Raw genomic sequence first — 15,908 nt, forward strand, 5'->3', positions numbered from 1 at the left:
GTTTCTGTCCTCTCTGTTTATCTGTCGGCACAGCATTTTAACCTCAGCAAATAAAAGATGGGTGAGAGTGTTTTGGGGATGAGTAGGATGGGAGTGTCTCAGTTATTAAAGCCCCTGACTGGTCATTCTCAGTACAGCTTTCCATGTGAAAAAGCAGGTTAATTGAACTTGAGCCAGACAGTAGAAATGTGCTGATTCCAACAACGTTTTCCAGCAGCAAAAAATACGTTGAAATGTTTTGTTTGGACAGTATCAAAACTCCAGCAGAAAGCAGAATATTTCTGATCTGTCACTTCAGTTAAATTCATGTTATGCAGGCTTTAAATTTTGGTATTATATTGTTTTTAGAGATTGTATAATTTAAGGTATAATTTATAGTGCATAATTTAAGGAAAGGAATAATGAAAAGAGTCACTGAAGTGGAACTGATTTCTGGGAGGAAATGTTGTTTCTTGGCAAACACAGGAATTCTTGCTTTTTATGCAGAATGAGAAGCAATCTCTGCCTTAATGTCAGGATTTCCCAAGTAATGGAAATCACAGCTCCCAGCCAGCTTGGCTCAGGATGTAGCCTGTGTTCATTATTCATTGAGTAAGATATGGTAGGAGATAACTTGGAGGGATCTTGGGATAACAGGACTGCTTTCAAGTCATGTCACATCCCCTGGCTGGTGGGGACACAGGGCAGGGGGGAGGCCAGGGGGCCTCCAGGGCTGCTGGTGGAGGGGTGAGGGTGTCTCAGGTCCCGTAGCTCTGGGTGCATCCCCTGAGACCCAGTTCCAGTGCTGCAACTCCCTGACATGGGCTGAAGAGCCCAACAGCTCGTCGTGAACCTTGGCTTGGCAATCCCACCTTGCAAAGGTTCAGCCTGTGGCTGCTGAAGCAATAAGGGGGCTGCCAGAAGCCAGAATCAGCTTTTTTTTTTTTTTTTTTTTTTTTTTTTTTTTTTTTTTTTTTTTTCCTTTGCTTTGTTTGGCAACATCTTGAAACCCTTGTGGAGCCTGTGTGGGGATGAGCGAGGCAGCCCTGCTCTGTGCTGCTCTGCTCGGGGGACCCGGTGAGAAACAGGCAGCAGCAAGAATTTGTTGATCAGAGGGCTGATCAGAGCACTTCTTCTGTGGGGACAGGCTGGGAGAGCTGGGGTGTTCAGCCTGGAGAAGAGAGGGCTCCAGGGAGACCTCAGAGCACCTTCCAGTGCCTGAAGGGGCTCCAGGAAAGCTGGGGAGGGGCTTGGGACAAGGGCAGGGAGGGAGAGGACAAGGGATAATGGATTAAAACTTGAAGAGGGGAGATTTAGTCATTAGGAAGAAATTCTTTAGTGTGATGGTGGTGAGATACTGGAACAGGCTGCCCAGGGAAGCTGTGGCTGCCCCATCCCTGGCAGTGCTGAAGGGCAGGTTGGATGGGGCTTGGAGCAGCCTGGGCTGGTGGGAGGTGTCCCTGCCCATGCAGGGGGGTTGGGACTGGATGGTCTTTAAGGTCCCTTCTAACCCAAACCATTCGTTCATGTGATTCTGTAAAAAACTGGTGCATTGGCATTGCTGTGGGAAAGGGCAAAGGAGGAGGAGCAGGTGCCCAGGCCCCTGGTGCTGCAGTGCCACGGGGTGGGCACTGAGCTGGGGAGCTTCAGCAGAGGCAACGTGGCTGTTCCATATGGCCCCTGTGCAAACAGAGCTACTCCTTGGCCCAAAATTTGCTGCCTTTGATGTTTTTACCATGTAACTCCATCTTGCCATGTTGAAGGAAGGTTTCATGACCAGCTAATTGGATTTCATGGTGAGCACTGATATGTTTGGGTTTGTTCCTTTCAAGCCCCTGGATCTTGGAGTCCTGTGGCTACATTAGCATCCCAGCTGCTGTATAAAACCAACAAACTTCCCTGGCCCCCTGGATAATAGACTTGAAAAGCAAGGTGAATATATATTATCTTCCAGGAATCTTGCTGCATTGCTACCTGTGGGAAGCCACATTTATATGGGCATTCAAGGCACCTTTGAACATCTATCATGCAGCCCTGGGGCAAACCTGTGTTAGGGCAGAAATGTGCATTTCATCCTCACTTTAAGCTTGGAGTGTTGTTGTGCAGAAAGAACAGAGCTGCCTTATTGCCCCAGGATAGGTAGGAGAGCCTGGAGGCTGTCGTGGCAGAGCCTGGCACAGCGTGGGCCACTCTGGAGGCACTGGTGGCCAGTGGAACTCCTTCCTCCAGCCTCCTGCCTTGGTGTCTGCAGGGGACCCATGCTGGGACAGCAAACGCTGCTGTAAAGCCAAGTGATGTCTCCAGGGTCCAGTCCCAGCTCTGCCCAGGAGCTGCTGACGTCAGATTTACCCACTCACAAGTGATTCCTGGCCCAGGAGTAATAATTGCATGAGAACTTTCTGATAATATCATGTCAAACTTGTGTCCATCCTGCAACAAGAGCAGCTATTGCATCAGCAGTACCTTCCCAAAAATGTTTTAAGGAGGAAAACAACTTTGGGTTTCTAGTAAAGTTCTCCAGCCTCAGCTGAGCAGGTTTTACTTTCATTTTTCTTCTCCACAAGTTTCCATTGTGTCCAAAAGCCCTCTTCTGTCAAAAAAAATGGGGTTTTGATGGAAAATATTTTACTAAATCTATTTGTAGCTGATACAAAGCTTTGCCAAGAAAGGAGGGATGAACAAACCCTGTGGCTCATTAAAGGGGCCACACCCAAATTCCCAGAGCCTCTGGAGGGTGGTTGGGTGGTCTTGGCCCTGGGGCAGTGAGGCCAGACACATCACAGCCCCCAGTAAATATTAAGCTAACAAAGAAAACTGCTTTGCTCAGCAGCCAGAGTGTAGCTTTCAGAGTGGGGTGAAGCTTTCTAAATATCGTCTGGCATGTTTTCTTTAAAGGAAGGAAGGAGCTTAATGCCAGCATTCCAGCCCAAAATAGACATCTCTAAGAATAGCCCTTCCCCACTGCAGGGCAGGATGCTGTTGGGAGGAAAAAGGGTCGGGGGAAATGAGTTTTTCCCAAATAGCCAGGCTGTGATTGCAAAGTGGTGGACTTCAATCCTGAGGGTGATCCACCCCCAGGGCATCCAACCCCCCTGAGCTGCTGATATGAGCTGCTTGGAGCTGCTGACAGCCTCTTGGCCTGGGGTCCATAGGGATCCTTGGGTTGATGGAGCCATTCACAGAATCATTCTGGTTGGGAGAAACCTCTAAGATCATAGAGTCCAACCATAACCTAACCTTACCACCCATTAATCCAACTCTACCAAATCCAATGCTTAAACCACATCCCTCATCACCACATCCACACATCTTTTAAACACCTTCAGGGATGGTGTTTCGACCACCTCCCTGGGCAGCCTGGGCCAGCGTTTAATTTTACCCTTTCAGCGAAGATGTTTCTTCTAATATCTCATCCATACCTCCTCAGGTGCAACTTGAGACCCTCTTGCTCACCTCCTTGCCTGGGCTCCTTGGAGACCTGCTGGCCACCCTGCAGTGGATGGACATTGGTGTCCATGGCTCTGCCATGGGAGCCCGTTGCACGCCGGGGAGTCCATGGGGCTGCAGCAAGGAGAGGATGCCCCAGGCGTGCTCCTCATGTCCTGACACTGACCAGCAAAGGCATCCTGTGACAAAAATGAACTTGGGTGATGTGGCCTGCTGGAGTTTCTTCCACTGTGAGTTATTCTGTGATCAGGTGCTACCTGGCTGGGAAGCTTTTGTGTGAGGCTGGATGTGTCTGGGGTAGGGAGGACTCTTGTTCCCATCCCTCTCAGTTTATAAAGTGCAGTGCTGGAGTATCCCAGGTCCTGTGAAGTTGAGCAAGGTACTGTATGGAGTCTGTAGTCCCACCCTTCTTCCCCTAGAAAGTACAGGTTTGTCTCGTCTGAACAGACTTTCACGTTCCCCTTTTGGGATCACGTTTTTAATATAAATATGAAGTTTAGAGAGGAATCTTGGAGCAAGAGCTGAGTTTCTCATATAGCCTCATGACCCCAGGAACTGTGACTTTAAGAAAAATACTAACTTCTGTGGAAGCCCTAATGAAACAATCAAAACTGACAGCACAGGCAGATCCTTCCGCCCTCATTTCCCTTCCTTCAATGCTGGCAATGGAATTTAAATCTCACAAGTCATTAACACCCGCAGCTGCTGAGAGCTCAGCATCTCCTGGAGGTGCAAGTGGCATCTTTCCAGTTCCTGTACATTGTACCTGTTCCTGGTCCATCCCTCATGGAGCTGTTTGAAGCTTTCCTCTGTGTGATGTTGGTGTCACATTTGAACTGAGCTTTTCCCTGGAAGTCAATAACCAGACCTGAGTGACACTCAGCCCTAAAAAGCATAATCCAGGTTTTTCAGGAGCATGAAATAGCACAGTATTGGCTATTGATTGAAACATCACAATATTTGCTTTACAGAATTGCATCTTTAGTTTAAAAACAACATTGTGGGGGCTGCCATGTGCCTGGTGGAGAGGTCTTTGTCCTAGTTCATGTCTCCAGGGAAGTGTCTCCCTGTGAGCAGGTTGTGCAGGCTCCCTTGGCACCCGGAGGACAGAGACAGGCAATTCTGGGGTAGAATCACTCCTTGCTGTGATGGTACTAAATGTGTAAGAAAGCGAATGAGCTGGCTCTGCTTTTATAGCCCAGCTTTACAACCGAGATGATTTATGTATTCAGGTGGGTTGAAAAATGTTGGCGTAAAACCAGGCAAAACCTGCTGGGTTTGGCCAATTACTCACTTTGTATTTTGGGCCCTTCTCAAATAAAACTTGAGGTGGGTGTAACAAAACCACAAAAACCCAAATCTGAAAGATGGCTTGCACAAACCCCTGAAAAGCCCCAGGAGCTGAGTCTCACACTCTGAAAAGAGGGAAAAATAATATGATGGAAAAATGGTGAGCTCCACCAGGTTGCAAACCTGAAACCCTTTGGAGCTTGTTTGCAAAAAATCAAGCCAAGGAGACAAGTTCCTGCCAAATTTTCTCCCATGGGAAGATCAGGTCCAGCCCGAGCTGCCTCCTTCCTGCTGCTCACACACACCAAGGGATGAACCCTTTGCAGAGATGAGAGGAATAAACGGTTCTGCTGAGATATGACTTCAGAGGTGCCTTCACAAGTCCGTGCAGGGTGCCCATCAGAGGAGAAGGTCCACCCTGCATGCTGGGCTCAGTGAAAATGTGAAGGTCTCGTTTTAGTGACACAAATGGCCCTTTGAGGCATCCTTGCTCAGGGTGCTGGTGGTGAGGGTGACACGAGTCAGGGTGTGCTGTGCCAAGAGAATCTGGACTATCCTTGAGGCAGCCGAAGGTTTTTGATCCATGTGATGCTTCTGCCTGTGTTTTCAGACCCAGCTGCCCAAGGGTGTTTGGGAAAGTAAGGGCAGGAAAGTGCCCTCTCTCCTTTGATGATTTTTTTCTATACCACCTTTTCTGGTTTTTTGAAACAAACTCCAGGAGATCAGTCAGTTTTACTTCCTTAAGTCTCCCTTGCAGATCACCCAGAAGCTGATAAAAGCTCCAGGGGCAGCCCTTGTGGTCAGAGGGAGCTGAGCACAGCAGCAGGTGGCCATGGCATGCACGCCCAGCTCTTGCTGTCACCAACTGCTTATTTTTCCCTGCTCAGAGCCCAGGTTTTATTCATTGATGCCTCTGTTGTACTCAGGAATCTCCCTGCTCTCCTGAGCTCCTGACAAGCATCCCTTCTTTCCCCCGAGGTGGGACAACGTGCTGCTCCAGCCTTACACAAGCCCATCTGTGGGCAGAGCTGTAGCCTCCAAAGCCACAGACAAATTATTTAGTTCTTAGTATTTGCTCCTCTCTTCCTTATATTTTGTCCCTAGAAGTGGACATGAAGGGCTTCCCCAACAAAGCCTGTGGCCCCACACTCCAGTGTTGGGTTTTCATAGCTACTTGGCTCAGTTTGTTCTCTCTAGCCTGGAAGGCTCTTTAAGGAGTTGCTGCCTGCAGCTCCAGCCCCACCAGATGTTGCTGCTAAACTGGCATCACTGAGAAACCTCCCACAGGTCTTGCTGTGCCCAGACAAGCAGTGGCCCCACAGAAAACCCTGGGTTTTGTTACTGCTCCAGTTTGTACAGTTTTACAGAGGGTGAGGGCAAGCACAGCCCAACACTGGCTCTCAACGAAGGGTGGGAAAATGCAAATTTCCTGGTGGACTTTTCTGGCTTTCATGATTTATTGCTAATCTCTCCTGGTTATTATTTGCTTCATTATCTGGTTTTATCTATTTCCATTGTTCTAAAGGTGAAATCAGGTGGGTTTGTTTTGCTTCATATAGCTGATGGGTGAAGGTAGATGGTGTTCTGGCTGGGGCTCACCAGCACCAGAGTCCCTCCTGCCCACCCTCTGGTTCATTTGTGTGATGAGTTTCTGGGTTCAGGACGTCTCTGTCCAACCAAGGATTGTTGGTGATGCTGGGAAAGCCCAGCCTGACTTCAGATCATGGGAAAAGCTGCCACGGTGGTGCAGAATAACAGGCAAGAGGCGGCAGGATGCCCTTTATAACATCAGTTATCCCTGTCCTTCTACTCAGAGAGACTTGAACCTCTGTTAGTGCTGTGGGGTATCAGGCAGAAAGCATTTGTGTGCAGTGTCTTTAATACAGGTTAGGAAAAACAAATGGTCAAGGAACAGAATGGGTGATGTCTAGTCTGCAGCTGGTCTGTGTTGGGTGGGGATGAGTTCCCACCTGTAAATCTCTGTTTAGTTGGGCAGCCAGGACTGAAGGACCTGTGCAGCAGGTACCTGCTGGGGATCCAGCACCAAGATTGGAGCCTGGCTCCATAGGATACCCTCATGGCTCCCCCGTGGTGTGCAGATACCAGGCACAGCTTCACCCCCACTTTTTGGGGAGGTGCCTGGGGGAAGGGGCTTTGAGCTCATTGCAGATCTTTTAATGCACCAGCCAGTTGTTCAAAGGAATATGCCCTTTTGCAGAGCTCCAGGAGAACAAATCCACCCACAGACCAGTGCAGAGGTGGCTTTGGGGAACTGGTGGCTACAAAGAGTCCTGTCCTGGAGTTGATGGTACCTGCATGTCAAGCACGTGGGCTGCATCTCTGGGGAGGTTGCTCATTCCTTGACAGCTCTTCACCCCCCTCTGTGTGCCTTGTATTCTAGTTGTATAAGGCAAGATGCAGGAAGAAACCATGAGGTTTAGAGGAAAATGGAGAGGCTGGCAAATCACTTTTGGGAATGTAGGTGAAAATAATAGGATCATAGAATGGTCTGAGTCAGAAGGAACCTTAAAGATTACCTAGTTCCAACCTGCATGGGCAGGGACACCTCCCACCAGCCCAGGTTGCTCCAAGCCCCATCCAACCTGCCCTTCAACACTGCCAGGGATGGGGCAGCCACAACTTCCCTGCTAAGTCAGACCCCAAACCTCTGGGTGCCTTTTGGAGCAAACATTTAGAAGGGTTCTGTGAGAGACCTCAGTGAATTTCAACCTCTTGCCTATTAGTCTGAGCAACATCCACCTCTCCAAAACATACCAGAATCAGCCTTTTTCTGAAGGCTGCTCAGCATACAATCAAAACCACCTTTTGCCTAAACTTCTTGGAAATATTTGCCACTTGCAGGGGAAGAAACCTATTGAGTCAACCCTGCTTTGCCATGTTCCTCAGCAGGCACCACGTACTCCATCTGGCTGAGTGGACCACAGTGTTCCAAGGATAAAAATGACATGTAATATGAGACAAAGGATCAGGCAAAATATTTATGTAATGAAATCTTATGATAGTTCTAAAGGTCTGTAGTGGGGCATGGCAGGAAAAAAATGCTTCTCTTGCTGGCTTGTCATGGGGAGGGACAGAGGGACAAGGAAAGACACTTGCAGGGGTGGGAAAAAGGGGTTTTTTAGGAAATTTGTTCTGCCCTTTCTAGCAAAACAATCTACCAAATAATACCAAGTAATTTTTGGGGCCTACTCTGATTGCAGTTGTCTTAATTAGTTGTCAGCTTTACATGGAAATGGTTTCCCTTTGTTTTGAAGTGGTGAATGTCCTCCCTAATCCTCACCCCCAACAGCTGCTGATGTGTGGAAACCGGAGAGCGAGGCTGATCTAAACCTTGCTGGCCCAGGGTGTCCCTGCAGCTGGGAGCACATCCAAATTCATCCCATACTGCACTGGCAGACCCATCCCTGGCATCCTGGCCTGGGCTGCTGTAGCAATCGGGGTCAGTCACACACATGGTCATAAAGCCAAATTTGCTGGAAGGAAAAGATGGTTCAGATCCAGGCTCCTGATCTGGCCTGATACCTGGCCAAGACAGGCAGGCTGCTTTGTTGTCTGTATCCAGCAACTAAATGCAGTTGGAGAATTTCATGTTGCAAATGGCTCTTAAATACACACATTTTATGCTTGTCAGAGCTCTCTGAGGCCACATCTGATCAAAGGAAATTTCTGTTGGAGTTCGACAATGCCTTGAGTGATCCTGAGTAATAAATGATACTGAAATGTGGAATGATTGCTCCGTTTTTAGCAGCAGTGTCTCTGGAGGTGATCTCTTTGCAGAAGTGTTAACATCAGTCCTGCACAGCCTGGGTGGTGTTTTAAACTAAACTGCAGTCACAAGCACTGGGTGTGTAATATGAAGTTACACAGAATCCCAGAGTGCTGGGGTTGGAAGGGACCTCTGCAGATGATCTAGTTCAACCCCCTGATAGAGCAGGATCCCCTAGAGCAGATCCCACAGCAGCATGTCCAGGTGGGTTTGGAATGTCTCCAGAAATGGAGACTCCAGAACTTCCCTGGGCAGCCTGTCCCAGGGCTCTGTCAACCTCAAAATGTTAGGGACAGACCAGCCAAGGCCACCTGTATTTTGGAGAGTTCAGCTGAAAGCAACTGGCATCAAAATCGTTGTGGTTCAGCTGCAGCACCCTGAGGTCCCCTGGGCAGTATTTACTGAGTATTTTCTGAGGTAACTGAGCCCTAAGAGATGTTTTTCTCCCCCCTGAGCTGGCTGAGTGTGGTAGCCATGGGGATGGGCACCACAGACCTCTCCAGCAGCCTGCTGTACCCATGGACCTGCTACAGGGACCTTGCTCTTCTGGAGCTCCAGCAGTCTGTAGGGAAGTTGGTCTGTTTGGATTATTTGATATTATTTCTCCACATAGGGAAGCCCTACAGGGCAGGAATTGAAGTTTTTTCCACCTGGCACAAGTTGACTGGGGAGTAAAGACTTCTCTCCACTCATGTCCTGAGTGGCGAGAGCTTGAGGGCTTGTGCCACAGGATGGTGCAGAGGCACATCCCTCCTTCCCAAAGGTTTCCTGCTATAGGGAAGGGTATTGATATGATCATGGAAAGAGTATCTTGGCAGGGCTGCAGAGGGAGCTGAAAAGTGAGCAGAGAGAATTCTTTCTTTCCTCCTCCTTTCCTTCTTGCCTTCTCTCTTTCTCTTTCTTTCAACAATTTCCATGAAAGCTGTTTTTGTTTTTCCCAGATGAGCTTTCTGGGCACTTCCACAACAGGATTGTGCTCAGCCCTTGCTATTTCCTGAGGAGACAGAAGCTGAGGTCGTTCCTATCAGGTCTGCAGACTTTGTGTTCCTTTGGCTGTTTGTGAAAGAGTAGCCTGAACCCCACGACAGAGGAAAAAAAAATAAATTAACTCTCCTTTCCAACCCAAGTCCTTGCCAAAGCAATAAAAAACTTTAAACAATGGCCAGTCATGACATAAACCAGTCCTTGAGCAGCCTGCCAAAATTCACCTCAAGAAAGTAGGTCCAAAAATAAACACTAACCTATAAAAAGCCCCACAGACTTAAAGATAGTCTTCTCGTTGTGCTAATTGCTTTCACAGCTGGCTCAGAAATGAGGAGTGTGTATGAGCATGGGGAGGCCACCAGTAACTCACTTCAGCTAAGCTCAAAAGAGTGTGTGGAGCATCAATCACACGAGCTGTCTCCTGCTCAGCAGATCTCAGATGCTGGAGCTCAGTTTTGAGTTTGTGTTTAAATTGCAGTGAAATAATGGGGCTGGTTGTGATGTTAATAAACAGCACATGGTTAAATGCTTTGACAGGTGGGATATTTCAAGGCCCATATAGAGAAATTGGTTTAATTTCCCTTTTTCTCCCTCCATCAGTTATCAGACCACTGAGTGGGTTTTGCCTGGCCTGCTCCTTGGAAAGAAGTCAGCCCCTGGAGCAGTGGGGAGGTTGTACCTTCAGTAAATCAAGGGCTGGATGTCAAAAAGGGATGTACAATGGGATGTACAATGGGATGTACCATGGAAAACGAGCTGGGGAGGGTTTCTGGGTGCTGAGGGTGGCCAAGGAGGTGACCCCACAATGTTACCTTGTGCAAACTTGGTTGAAAGAATGAAACTGCTGTCAGGCTTGTGGCTGGCCCCAGGGAGATGGAGCTGTGTGATCCTCTGCACCCTCTGCCCCGGGCGAGTGTTCATCATTTCTCATGCTGACATCTAGATTTTTGATGTGACAGTGGATCAGCATGTAGGGCTGCCCCCTCTTGCTTGTAGCCTCTTTGCTTGTGCACTTGGTTGAATTTTATACCAGTTTGGCACTGGTATGAGCAACCCCTTTGCTTTTTGGATGCAATTTAAATCTCACCTTTCCCACAGTCTTGGGTTTGGCAGTGAGGCCAATACAGAATAAAACCCAGATCCCCCCACAGTGTATTGAAGCAGCTACAGGAACACTCTTCCCAGAATCAATGCTTTTTATTTCTGGAAGACCTTGGGCACCACTGAGAACGTCACCAGTAAATTATTGCATTTTCTGAGATCATGATTGCTGTGATTATGTGAGTTATCTGTGTCTTAACCTTGTAGATGTGCAGCATGGCCTGCCCTGAGTGTCTGGTTTGGTGGTTGTGACTCATCATGAGAGCTCAAGGAGGAATTTGTCATGATTTATTCATGCCACATGTATTGTTTGGAAAGCTCAATCAAATGTTGCTATAGTTGGACTGAATAATTCATCTGCCAGTCCCCTTTCTGATCTCTTCATTGGTTTCTCTCTTAAGAGCATCATGTTGGGAGGTGAAGATCATCTGAGTCTAGAGGTAATTTTCTATGCTTGATGTCTTTGGGAACCAACACTTTGAGGATATACTTTCAGTCTGTTTGGTCTTGCTGAAGGACTGAGGGAGTTTTCAAGAGAGTGCAGGTTCCTCTGCCCCAAGTTAGATGTCTGGGTCCAGGTGTTGCTCAGTGCATCTCTCATGGCCACCTGCAGAGTGCAGAGAGGTGCTCGCCAGCAGGCTGGGCAGCTGGGCTTTCTAAGAAGTCCAACCAGCAAGACAGTGGCTGCACAGGGCTGCACAGGGCTGTGGAGGAGCCAGCAGAAACACTCGAGCTTCTCTAACAGTGGAAAAAGTACACAAGCTCTTTGAGGGGCTGCTGCCAGAGGAAGCGAGATCCCCAGGTGATCTACAGTAGCTTCCCATGTCCAAAGCTCCTCCTTGCCAATGTGCTCAGTCTCCTCTCCCTCTCCTCCAGGTTTGGTGTCCAACCTCCCAGCCTTCCTCCTCCAATCCCAGCTCTGCCAGCAGAGGGGAGGGGGCTCAGTGATGATCATAACCATCCTTTTCTGTGGGACACCTGCAGAAATCAAAATAGCCCAGGCTCCACCTCAGGAGTCCTTGGGCCTCTGTGTTTTATGGTCAACTCGTATTTTTCACCAGAATGTGGGAAATCCTGTAAATCCCTGGAAAATCTCACACATTTCCCGACCACATGGAGCCTGCTGCAGGACTGTGCCAGCAGCTGAAGCTGAACCTGCAGCTTGTCCCTCGGAGGCAGCTTTGGTTTCCCAAATAGATAAAATCTTGAAGCCTGTTGGAGTCCCTAAAGTAGCCCTGGGCCAGACAGGAGCGTGTGCTGCCTCTGAGCATCCTTGTCCTTGGGTGTGACAGCACAGCTTAATTATTTTTTAATCCTCCATGAATTAATGTGACTTTTGAAAATTATTCAGCTATTGAATGGACAATTGATCCTTTTCAGTCAGGTACAGTGTCTAAGGAGAGAGAGGAATATGGAAAAGTGGCGTAAAACTGTGACTGGGGAATGTTCTGGGTAGGTGTTGGCTCATGAGGGATGCTATAAAGGATCTGGATCTGGATATTTTCAGCTTATGATCCAGCTAAGGCTTTATTAATAGACAGCAAGAATGCAAAGCTGCAACAAAAAGACTGGCAGCTTTTGGTAGTAGATTTTGTCCTTAGGTATCTAAATGTATCCCTTGAAATTCCAGCCCAGCCAGCCAGGCTAACCTGGCCTTGGAAAACCAGCAGCCCTGCTGAGCCCCCGCCTCGGGTTTCCACACTGGTTTTGCTTTTTTGATTCTGAGCTAAAACGGTTGAGGCTTTAGGATGATCCATGTTCTCACGTGTCCATCCAAACTGGATATGCCCCACCAGACCCAGGAGAGGCAGGTTTGTGATTTTAGTTATTTGTTGCCGTTGGAGTCGCAGTCACAATTAAGGAACCCAGTTTGATTACCTGGATAAATTGGGTGCAGTACCTGGGGCACAAGGGATGTGAGGACAGCTCACTGGGTGCAGTTGATAACTTCTTGCTGAGACTGACTTAGCTTGTGAATTTGACTGTTTTGCCCGTGCCAGTTCGTGTCTTTGTACCTTTTAGGTATCTCGTTACCCCTTCACTTGAAAAGCTACTTCAGACTGTGGCAGGACCAGAGCTTCATCACCTGCTGCCCCTCTGCATCCCCGTGCGTGTGGGTGCTTCCCCAGAACTCCTGCTCTGTGTGCTCTGCAAAGCACCCATGGGCCATTTACCATCTCATTTAATTATTAGTCCTTAATTTAGCAAATACTTCCAAAACTGTGTGGTTGCCTGCAACAATCAGTGGTGTCCCTCAGCGTGCAGTGATTCATCTGAGTAAAATCAGCTCGGGACAGGGAGTGAGAGTGGGTGTGGATGGAGACTGGGAGAGTGCAAGGACCAGAGAGCAGGGCTGGTCCTGGGCTCTGTGTGCCCTGCCCAGGGGCAGGAGTTGCCTTGCTTCAGCTGAAGTTAGTTTATCTGATTTAGGTAGACAAAAACAACTTGTGTGCTGAACTTTTTATTTCAGTTTGATTAACTTGATTTTTTTCACCCAGCTGAAGATGCGTGTCAAGTGAATCAAAGTCTGCTAAGCTTTGTATGTACTCAACAGATGGAGCTATTTTTGCTGTCGGATCATTGGCAGCAGCTGCAACACGGCTTCCTCGAGGAGCCCAGCTCTGTGTGTGTGTGCACAGATGGAAGAGGCAGTGGGGCAGGGTGTCACTGCATGCAGGACAAGCTGGAAAGTATTTGGGTGCAGTCTGGGTCCCCAGCTGCCATAGCTTGGAACATGAGAGGGAACAGGAAAGGCTGCGGGAAGACAGATGTGCCAGCCTGGGTCTTGCTGAGCCATGCAGGTAGCTCAGAGTTAATCTGAAGTGGTCAAACAAAGAAATGAAAGTGTCTTCTCTGGATAAAGTGGAGTGCAGAGGTCCTTACAGCAGAACCGATCGGGTACTCAGATCTGGAGAGAAACCTCCTTGGGTCGGCTGGAGCGGCTGCGCTCACCACCACGGGGCTCCTCCTGCTCCAGAGCCTTGCTCAGGCTAAACCTGGAATCTCTGGGAAAGGGCCCTCTCCCAGGAAACCTTCCCAGTGTCACTGGGTGGCTGGTGCATGATGCTGGTGCTGCATGAGGATGTGACCTAATGGGGCTCCTGGGGACACCATCCATCTCCTCACCCTGGTGCACCTGCCTGCCCTGGAGAGACCTCTGCTTGGCCACGGGCTGGCCCAGGAGAACCAGTGCTGGCCCTGGGTTGCCCAGTGAGGGCACTGGTTTGCCCCTCAGGAGCACTAGCTGGCCCATGGGTGGCACTTGGCTCCCAGGGGTGGCCCTACCATGCCCAGGGGCTGCACAGAGTTGCCCAGTGTGGGCAGCAGGTTGTCCAGGGCAGGACCTAAGCAGCCATGAGGGGATTCTCTTGCCCAGGGGTGTCACCAGGTTGCCCACCCAGAGCACTGGGTTGCCCAAGGGCTGCGTTCTGTTGCCATAGTGGTTGCAGGGAGTTGCCCAGAACCCTGGGAACCCAGTGCCCGTGGCAACGCTCCCCTGGTCCCTGCCACTGGTGTCACTGCCACTGGTTCCAGCAGGGCAGCCCCAGAGCCCTGGACTGCACCCACACCCCGCAGCCTTGGTCTGTGCTGTAACTGGGAGGGGGGGCTGGAGTGCAGGTATTTCTCTGGTGCCCCCAGTACCTCTGAGATCACCCACGTGCCCAGCCCGGGTGGCCGGGGGCTCCCGCCCTGTGTCCCGGGGGCAGTGTCCCCTGGCACGGCTTGTCCCGAGGGGCTGCACGGGGGGTGTTTCTTTCAGCTGGAGATGCAGGGAAAGGTGCCCATGGGCCCTTCCCAAGGTTTTTCTCCTCCCTTGCTGAGCCCTGTGTCTGTCGGGATCCAAAAGGAGCCATTTCTCTGGGGGGGACCAGGGAAGGCGTCTCCCACCATCCAAGGGCTGTTTCCCAGGGTGAAGGGGCCTGGGAAGGGCAGGGGCAGCTGCTGCTCCCGAGCAGGGGCAGAAGGGCTGAAGGGGCTGGTTTGTGGGACCTGTTGCAGAGGTGACTAACAGGAAAGAAACTGTCCCAAGAGTTTCATGGCTGCAAAAATCAGGCAGCCTCTCTCAGCTTGGCTCACACACACACTGACCAGGGCAGCCCAGGAGGAGCCATGAGGGCTCAGGTCATGGGGCTGCTTGTGTGGGTGCTTCGTTCTGGAATGAAAGGCAGCTTGTTTCATGCCAACAGCCCATTTTTTTAAGAAATACAGTTGATTTTGTGCTGTAACAAATGGGACTTAGCACGTGCTCCATGTCAGACCCCCCTCCCACCCAGAGATCTTAGAATCATAGAATCAGAGGGGTTGGAAGATCATCAAGTCCAGCCCCCCTGCTGCAGCAGGAACACCCAGGGCAGGTCACACAGGAACGTGTCCAGATGGGTCTTGGAAGTCTCCAGAGAAGGAGACTCCACAGCCTCCCTGGGCAGCCTGTCCCAGGGCTCTGTCACCCTCACAGGAAAGAAGTTTTTTCTCACGTTGAGGTGGAACTTCCTGTGTTGTCACTTGGTGCCATTTCCCCTTGTCCTATCCTGTAGCACTCTGGTGTCCTAACCTTCTCCTGGGGCTCTGGGCCAGGCTGTGAGCAGTGGGGACAGGAGGGTGCCAGGGGAAGGACTTGTCCCTGCACCAGAGCTGGCTACAACAGCCACTGGGACTTATTTCTGCCAGTGGGTGACACTGGTGACCTTACAGGAGCTTCATCCCCAGCACCACATGCCCTTGGAGTGTTTGTCCTCAGGTGGGGTGTGCTGGGCTGCCTTTTGGGGGCCTTCTGCCTTGCATTTCTGACACCAATTGCTGATCACCCCCACCTGACAAGAGCAACAGCACCCACAGTGTGTCTGCAGCTCTTATACATTAACAGCATCTCCTGTGTGGTTGTTCTTCCCGGGGCTGCTGCCAGGCTGGTGCTCACGAGTTACTCTGAAGAGACACTGCAGGACAGCTCCTTTCTGAGCACATTTATTTTGCATCAGGTGAGGCACAGACATTTCTCTTCCTTTGCAAGGCAGGAGATGGCTGCTCTTCTTAGTCTGGAAGAGGTGGGGAGGGGTTTCCAATGTGTACATAGGGCTGCAGAGCTCAGCTCACCTCGAGCACTTGATGCCAGTGGAGCTGCTGGGGATGGAGCCCCTGGCCCAGAGCTGGTGCTGGGCTGGCAGCAGCCGTGTGCCCAGAGCTGTCGGGGCTGAACTTGGGAAGAGCAAATGGCACCTGGAGCACGATGGGCCAGCAGGTGGGCTGGGCAGGAGAAACACATGAGCAGCAGAGGATCAGCAAGGGCAGTTTCCCTGGACTGGCAGGCTTCAGGAAAACAAAG

The sequence above is a fragment of the Apus apus genome, chromosome 17, assembly GCF_020740795.1.
Source record: "Apus apus isolate bApuApu2 chromosome 17, bApuApu2.pri.cur, whole genome shotgun sequence".
NCBI lineage: Eukaryota > Metazoa > Chordata > Aves > Apodiformes > Apodidae > Apus > Apus apus.